The sequence below is a fragment of the Helianthus annuus genome, chromosome 10, assembly GCF_002127325.2.
Source record: "Helianthus annuus cultivar XRQ/B chromosome 10, HanXRQr2.0-SUNRISE, whole genome shotgun sequence".
In the NCBI taxonomy this organism is placed as follows: Eukaryota; Viridiplantae; Streptophyta; class Magnoliopsida; order Asterales; family Asteraceae; genus Helianthus; species Helianthus annuus.
The window spans coordinates 62,469,358-62,478,855 of record NC_035442.2 but is presented as its reverse complement, the minus strand read 5'-3'; positions in this window follow the sequence as shown (position 1 = coordinate 62,478,855).

Here is a 9,498-nt window from a genome sequence, read left to right as displayed (position 1 = left end):
GAGATTTATAACATAAACTTAACAAGATGAAATCATAATCATGTAGGGTTTTAGTATGATCTTTACATATGTTTACTAGTTCAAAAATCATACTTTACTTTTAGTTTTAACAAGCTTTTTATAAAACCCATTTGTATGTTTCTTTTTATAACTTTGTAAAAGTATCATTTTTAGTGAAAAACCTTATATACTTTAACAAAATCCAAGATTATGATCATCCATCTAAACATTTATGCTTAACAAAACCTTTAAACAATAACTTGTATACTTGTTAGATTATGTTTTTAAACATCATCTAACAAGTTATTCATATGCTAATCATCAAAACTAGATCAAATATGCAAGTATTCATCCTTAACTCACAACATAAACACACTTTTATTTCATGATTATTATTTTGCTTCTTTGTATTTTCATATTATTTTGTATGATTATTTAGTTTATTACATGTTCTTTAACCAAATAATACAAAAATAAGTATGAAAAGGGATTTTAGAAGCTTACTTCTAGCACTAATGGCTAGGGATGATCTTAATGATGATTTAAAGAAAAGAAAAGTTGCTGATCTTGGGGTTTTGAAAGCTTTTGAATGGATGGAAAGGCTTCTCCAACTTGTTGTTGCTTTAGATCAACATAAGTATCTTCAAGCTCCATTTTGATCATCAAAGAAGTCTTGAAAGGTGAAATGTTTTTTTTGGTGTTCTTGGATAATATATGAATGTTGAGAGAGTTTCTTAAGTGTGTGAAAAAGATGGTGAGAAAATGAGATGAAGTGCTTAGAGGATTGTGAATCAAAGTGTTTTGTCTTCACCATGCTTTACCACTAGGCCCACTTGTGTAACCACTTGCATCTTAAGGTAATTAGCAAGATATTTGTGGAGAAAAGGTAAAAAAAGGGGGTCCCGCATGTGATTGTAACCGTGAATGAAGGGGAGGGGGGTACCCTTGCTTTGTGAACTTGGTTCATATTTGTGGACAAAGTCTCCGACTTTTACAAATAGATTTTCGACGACACCTTGTGGATATTTAATGGACCTATCGGCGAGTTGTATGCTCATTTTTGTAGGGCTTGTTTTCCCAAGTCCGAGTCGGTCGAACATTGATGCAGGCATAAGGTTGATGCTAGCCCCAAGATCGGCTAGTGCATTGCGTATGGGTGAGTCCCCAATCGAACAAGGGATGGTAAAGCTCCCGGGGTCGATCTTCTTTTGTGGGAGTTTGTTGAGTAGTAAGGCGGAGCATTCTTCGCTTAAATTAACTAATTGCAATGATTCAATTTTCCTTTTGTGAGTGAGAAAGTCCCTCATGAATTTTGAATATTTAGGCATTTGGGTTAGTGTCACACCCCCAAAATACCACCTAGGGAATGTCCCTGTTAGGCGTGTGACGTACCAACAACGAGCCACTAATTACATTGAACCCATACAAGTTTCAAAATAAAATTCTCAATTATTAATAAAAACACCATCAACAAGTTTAAATGAAAACCAACATGTTCAGCGGAAGCAAATAGTAGACCAATGATAAACTGTTTCAAAAACCAATGTATGATATCAATGAATCCCTCCAGTCGACCCATGACTATTCCAGCTACTCCAGACAGCAAGTTCCCAAATCCAAGATATCTAACGACCTGCGAGCATGCAACAAGTGTATCAGACAACGCTGGTGAGTTCATAATTTTACTAAAACGTTGATTACCAAGTGTTTAGTTAATCCATTGAATTTAATTCCGAAAGTAATGTTGATAATATCTCGATACTGAACAAGACGGCTCCTGATGTATGTTTTGCCCATTCCCCAGTGCTCCTATCAAAACACTAGGCATGACTGGGTCGTTAGTTCACAACCGTCCTCCCTGGTACGGTGTGAGGGTGCCAAACCTAAGTAGCGCTAATACCCCGTTACCTCCCTGGTAACAAAATAAGGGACTTGAGAATGATAGGGTGAGAATATTATCCAACATCCCAGTTTTACCCAAAAGACCTATCCCTCCCCGGGATTCCCACTGACTGTCCCAACCACCGGGACGCATGGTCAAAAGTATTGAACTCACCTTTGATTTGCTCGGTAAGACTAGTTATGTGTTCACACTTGATCAATCGAATCCTAATATCAGTTCCAGTTATGGTCAGTTTTATAGCACTCAATCATACGTCCCTTATACACATTTTGCATGAAATTCCCACATAGATCATACAAGTCATAACAAGAAATCACGCATCACACTAGTCACAACATTCATTGAGGAATCCGTTTCAGTCTCACTGATTCGCTTTCGTCACATGTACATGTATCATATCAACACTTAAATAAACCATTCATGCATTCTACATTTTATAACCTAAGTGTTCACTAACTAGTGCACTTTAACCATTCAATCCACATGTAACAACATATTACATTATTCCACATGAGTCCCTACTTACTATCACGTAGCGTCGCGTCTCGTGCCGTGCAGCCCAGTTGGTTCCGGCCCAATACAGTGTGACCCGACCTCCCGTCGTGCAAGCCGCAGTGACCCAACACCAATATAGAAGGTGCGGCCCAGAGTCCATGGCCCGTTTCCGGCAACAAGGCCCACTCGGCCTAATCCAACAAGTATTGTAATTCTTTTAATCTGAACGACACATTCATTCAGTTTTTGACCCAAGTGATGCCAGCCCAAAGTTCGCTTGGTGAAGTGGTACCGCAGCCTAAATGTAACCCGGGCCCAACTCAAATGCAAGTGTGCTTCCTATTTGGGCGATCCCACACATCCAGCCCATTTTTAACGTGGAACATTACCCAGTGAATTTAGTAGTTGTTTACTATGCAATTAAGTTAACACAAGCCACCTTCAAGATTAATAACATTCCTTTTACAACCCCTCAACATAACCCAACCCTCATCCAGTCGACATCACACATTCCGAGTCATCAAGTAACCTAAGTGTTTATCATTAAACTCCCTAATCTCCTCAAATAATCATGCCGCAATTATAAGCATTAAACCAAGTTAAGCTAACTAAATCCTATCACATACAACACTCAACTAATAATTCAATACGTGTAACGGCCCAATAATCACATAACATCATAGATCGACATAAATCTTCAAGCAATGATTTAGTAGTTCACAACACGTTCACATCGGATAAATCATCATCATAATGAACCTCCTAACATATGCATATAAATTAATCACACATGCTTCGACAGATTCATCCAAATAACCAGTTTCATGTCACGTGTAATTCCTATGATGCTTCATACAGATCCCAATTAAAACATCACACAACATTATAACAGATTAATTAGTAGTTTGAGGAATGTTCATTAAGGTTAATAACATGTGACCCTACACATACTTTAGCATACAGAAACATGATCAAAACATGAAAACAAGTTCTTCACGTATATAAACCATACCAACAACTTTGTTAATCAATATCATTCATACACACAATCATTAACACTTAATAGTTAACACAAATATGGGTTTACTAACCAGTAACCTTGATCGAACAAGGTGATGTATCGAGGGGGGAAAAGTATGCCTACTGGCGTGCGTATTCTTGAAGGGAGGGTAGGGTTTGCAACAAGTTGTATATTGAAATACTTAATTTACGTATGCATAAAGGAAAGGATGAGGTTGGGCCAAGTTCAATTACAAGTGGTGGCGGCCCAATTAAGTTTATCTTGATTGCCCTTTTGTCAGATTCATCACACCCAAAGTAAATCACGTGAAACTTATCAGATTTCATTCAATATGTGTCAGCCCAAAACATGATTGGTCCTGTCACACCCCGACCACGTAGGACAACAAACCGTGGCGGAAACATCGGGGAGTGTTGTAACAGAAGCAATCGTTTCACAACCATGGATACAAAAAGTGTTTCGTTTTTTTGATAATATTAAACATTGCATTGTCTTAACATAGAACAAATAAGTTTTATATCGTCTATCATAGTTATTATGTCACTAAGGCCTCGTCCAGATCCTATGTGACGCATGCACCCTAGTAGTCATTCAAGCATCAAGACCTGAAACATATGTAAAAACTTAGTCAACAAAGAAATGCTGGCGAGTACATAGGCTTTATAGGAGTGTCGAATTCATGGCTAGTTTAAGTGTTGCAATACTTTATTAAAAACTTTGTTTTGAAAAGAGTATAATATTGCAACTTAATTGACCAACTCGAATCAAGTGGGTTATAGTTTATAAAACCTCGTAGCCATGATTCTTAACCCAAAACCCTTTGCTTTAGAACACCAACTTGTAAAACATCTTGTAAAAACTCGTTAAAAACTCGCATAGTTTATATCTCTTAGAAAAACATCGTTGTGTGATATCGTTTCAAAATCGTTTACCCAAGTGAACTAAATAACGCCACAATATGTAATATGATGAAAACACTTATATATAAGAAGTACCATCGGCGTATCTACCATGTTTTCACCACATTACACCCGTCTCGTTATCCAAACACTTAACCAAAAACCAATCGCTTATCGAAATCGTTTAACATCGTTTCCAAGTCGTTCCCAAATCTTTTACTCGTTTCACCTCGTGTATCTCGTTTCAAATCGTTTAACTCGTCCCAAAATCGTATTCGTTTTAATAGTGAAACTACTTTTGGTCGTCTCGCTAACAACATTCAAACCTGTGTGACTCGTTTATTGTTCAACTTGTTTCGTATTAACAAACCACCAAAGGGTAAGTTAACAATCATCAGATTCAGTCGTTACCCACAACCCCCACACATAACCATGGGTGCAGTGCAATAACAGGATTTGTCAGATCCTATGGTACCATAACCTAATACTGGTCGGCTTGATCAATGCTAATGAATGTCATTCGTTATGTAATTACAACCAACAAGTCGTGTACACCTTATCGAAATCGTTATTAGTTTTGTATAAACCACCTTAATCATTTTTGAAATCATCGTTTAAACTTTGAAATTCGCTTTGTACATATGAATCACCCCAAAACAATTGAAAACAGTAAAAGAGGGGACTATGTACTCACCTTGGGTGCGTTTTTAAATGTTAACACAATCCCTCAAATTGTTTATGCGTCCTAAATAAAGTAAGGATGATTTTTAATAATCAAAATTCACATAAATACCGAAGTTTCTCCGATACTTAGAATTTTCACATAACTTTGAGTTTTCTCGAAAAGTCATTATTTTTGATTATTTTGGTGTATTTGTATATATACATATACTCAAGCGTAATACGCATAATCTTGTCAACACTAACACATCATCATACACATATTGTAAAACACATAGCACATTGTGACACATTAAATTTACTTATGAACAACCCATTCTAGTTATGTTGAAAAACACTTATTTTATCGTTTCGGTAACATTTTTGAGCGTCGGAAGCCACGTATGACTAACCGAACACCAAGTAAACTTAGTATAAGTTAAAATACTTGTTTTTATATCAAAAATATCAGTTTGGTTACTGATCAAAAACAGTTTAATAAAAATCCTTCGAAAAGGCGATTTTTAACCGTTTTACCGCATAGTTTTGCATCAAACGTTACCCGAACCATCCCAAATCGAAACGACTTGAAATTTTGACACAACCCATGTTATTTACTGAATAAAATAATGGTTATACTCACAGTAGTGCAGGTCTTAAATAGAGCATATAAATTATGCAAATTTCACATATTTTATCACTTTTTAAGCTATATGTACAACATGCAATGCTACCAAACCTATGTCAAAGTTTTATGCCATTATATTACTCCCAATAATGTTATTTTTAGTGCTTGTAACCTGATCTAAACAGTTTTTGTCATATAACCATTTTTCATCATTTCTTGAGCTTTAAATCCACATATTCCTTCATGTACAAGTGCCTAAATCATACTATCATAACATTAACAAGTATTTAACAAGAAATTGAACTTCAAGGCTCATACACACACATATATATGTACGGTTATACATACATATATATCACCACCATTTTTTTATTTGTTTCATGACCCATTTCTTTTAGAATTTCAAGTTTAGTGAAAATCCCAAGATTCAGGAGTAACTTCAAATCATCAAGAACAACCAAGAATCAAAAGTATGATTTTAACATAGTGTTATACCTTCAAGATTCAAGTAGGTTATGGGATGAGATTTTGATGATAGAAAGCTCGAAATTACTTGAATACACCTTGGAAAAACCTTTGTATCTTCACACCACTTGAAACATGCTTGAAAGGAGCTTTGATTCTTAAGAACAAGGTTTGAAGAAATGAAAATGGTGAGGGTGAAGGGTGTGGACGGTTGGGAGAGAGGAGAGAGAGTGATGAAGATTGAATTTGATCTTGCTTGATATGAAGATATAAATAGGAGATATGGAAAGATATATGGAAGATATGGAAGTAGCATGCATCACCACTTGTCCAACAAAGATCAAATAAAATATTTAGAGATCTTGCAAATATTTTGGTGGGGCCACATATATGTGACCGTGAATTCCAAGGGGGGAGGGGGTCCATGTGTAATTTTGATGGTAAATTAGATAGAAGTAGGTGTTTAATCGGGTACCGGGTATTTTATCTAGCGTTTAAATCCCGGTTTGTGGCGTTCTAAATTATTTTTATTTTTCTATAAAAATAATCTTGCCAAAACATTACTGAAATAAATTTCAGTTGTCAAGATTGGATGCGTTGTCTGCGTTTTGCAGTATAAGCACTGTGTTGCGCAGAAACACGCGGTACGCGCTTAAACTTGAAAAGAACGTTCTTAAGCGTTTTCATTTATTTTTCAAAATGAACCTGATTAGAAATAAAATTTCAATCATAACAGAATATCTTCTGGATTTAAATATTATCCGGGCGGTCACCAACGTTCGTTTCGCAGTTTTGTTGTAAATAGTTCTTTAATTCAAATAGTCATGATTTTGCCATACCGAATCCTTCAAAACTTATTTCTAAGTTATGTAAAGGATATTTAGGGTATGTTTGGCTTACGTCACAGTTCCGGAGTGTATGTTGCGTTAAACTGATTGCGTTTAAGCACCAGTTTGCGTATAACCTTCCAGAAGGTGATCTAAAGCTTGAAATCGGAATCGAATCAAATTGTAAAATTGTCAAACACAAATACACATATATTAACACTAAAACACATAATAACACCAAAGCATATTGTTTTATTGATAACGGACATTGTTTTACATAATACGATGATTACAGATCACAGTTGTCACAGTCTCCCCTACTTTAGGAAATTTCGTCCCGAAATTTTTACTTAGGGGAATCTTGTGAAAACAAATGCGGATATTTCTCCTTCATCTGGTCCTTATGTTCCCAAGTAAACTCGGGGCCACGTTTGGATTCCCAGCGAACCTTGACCAAATGAATCCGTTTGCCTTTCAACTGTTTGTATGAACGGTCCACTATCTCCACAGGTTTCTCGATAAAGTGCATCGTTTCATCGATTTGAATCTCGTCGAGAGGGACGTGAAGATCCGCGTCAGCTAAACACTTTCGCAGATTGGACACGTGAAATGTCGGATGAATATTTCCAAGTTCTGGAGGTAGCTCTAGTCGATAGGCAACTTTCCAAACTCTTTCCACAATCTTAAATGGTCTAACATATCGTGGTGCAAGTTTTCCTTTCTTTCCAAATCTTACCACTCCCTTCCAAGGTGACACCTTGAGTAGGACACGGTCTTCGACTTGAAATTCTACAGGCTTGCGTTTCGAATCCGCATAACTCTTTTGACGGCTTCTAGCTGTCACAAGATTATCGCGAATTTTCTTGATTTTGTCTGTTGCTTCCAGAATGATCTCAGGTCCAGTAAGCTGAGCTTCACCGGTCTCATCCCAACAGACAGGTGAACGACATTTTCGACCGTAGAGAGCTTCGAATGGTGCCATCTTATTGCTAGCATGATAACTATGATTGTATGAGAACTCGATCAATGGTAAATGAGAATCCCAATTACCACCAAAGTCTATCACGCATGCTCTAAGCATATCTTCCAAAGTTTGAATTGTCCTCTGGGATTGACCATCTGTTTGGGGATGATAAGCAGTGCTTAGATTTAGTTGGGTTCCCAAAGCAGATTGCATGGCCTTCCAAAAATGAGATGAAAATCGAGCATCACGATCCGAAATGATATCCAAAGGAACACCATGTCGTGATACAATCTCGTCTACATAGATCTTGGCAAGCTTCTCAGCAGATAGGTCCTCGCGAATCGGGAGAAAATGAGCTGACTTCGTTAATCGATCAATAACAACCCAGATAGCATCATGACCTTTAGAAGTACGCGGTAGCTTAGTGATGAGATCCATCGCAATGCTCTCCCACTTCCAAACCGGTATCTCTGGTTGTACGAGCAAACCAGAAGGTCGTTGATGTTCAGCCTTAACTTTAAGACAAGTTAGGCATTTCGATACGTACAAGGCAACATCTTTCTTCATACCAGGCCACCAGAACTTAGTACGAAGATCCTTGTACATTTTATCAGCACCAGGATGGATAGAATATCGGGACTTGTGAGATTCGTCCATCACTAGGGTGCGGAGATCGTCTTGTTTCGGGACCCACAAACGATCCTTGAAATAAAGCAAACCATCGCTTTTTGTTTCGAGTTTAAGCTCAAGCTGATGTGGTAATTCCATACCCATCAAATTCTGTGAAACACAAAATTGCTGAGCTTGAAGAACACGAGATTGAAGATCTGATAGAGTTTGAACGGAATGAAGCTTGACTCGCTCTTTTCGACTAAGCGCATCGGCCACGACATTCGCCTTACCAGGATGGTAGCGAATTTCGCAATCGTAGTCGTTCAAGAGTTCCACCCAACGTCGTTGCCTCATGTTCAGCTCTTTCTGATTAAGAATATGCTGGAGACTTTTGTGGTCTGTGAAAACCACACACTTCGTGCCATAGAGGTAGTGTCTCCAGATTTTAAGCGCGAACACCACAGCTCCTAACTCGAGATCCTGAGTCGTATAGTTCTTCTCGTGGATTTTCAGCTGTCTAGATGCATACGCAATAACTTTACCTCGTTGCATGAGGACGCAACCAAGGCCTAAGTTGGACGCATCGCAATAGACCACGAAATCATCGCTTCCCTCGGGCAGAGATAGAACAGGAGCATTACATAATTTCTGCTTCAGCATTTGGAACGCTTCTTCTTGCTTGGGTCCCCACTCAAAAGGCTTATTCTTCTGAGTCAAAGCTGTGAGTGGAACCGCAATCTTCGAGAAATTAGAAATGAATCGACGATATTAACCAGCAAGACCTAGAAAAGATCGAATCTCTGTAGGTGTTGTCGGTGTATTCCACTCCTTAATAGCAGTAATCTTGGATGGATCCACATGAATACCCTGCTCGTTGACTATATGACCTAGAAACTGAACTTCTTTAAGCCAGAATTCACACTTGGAGATTTTAGCGAAAAGTTGTTCCTTCTTAAGGAGTTCCAACGTTAAGCGAAGGTGTTGCTCGTGATCGGCTCGAGTCTTCGAATAAATGAGGATATCG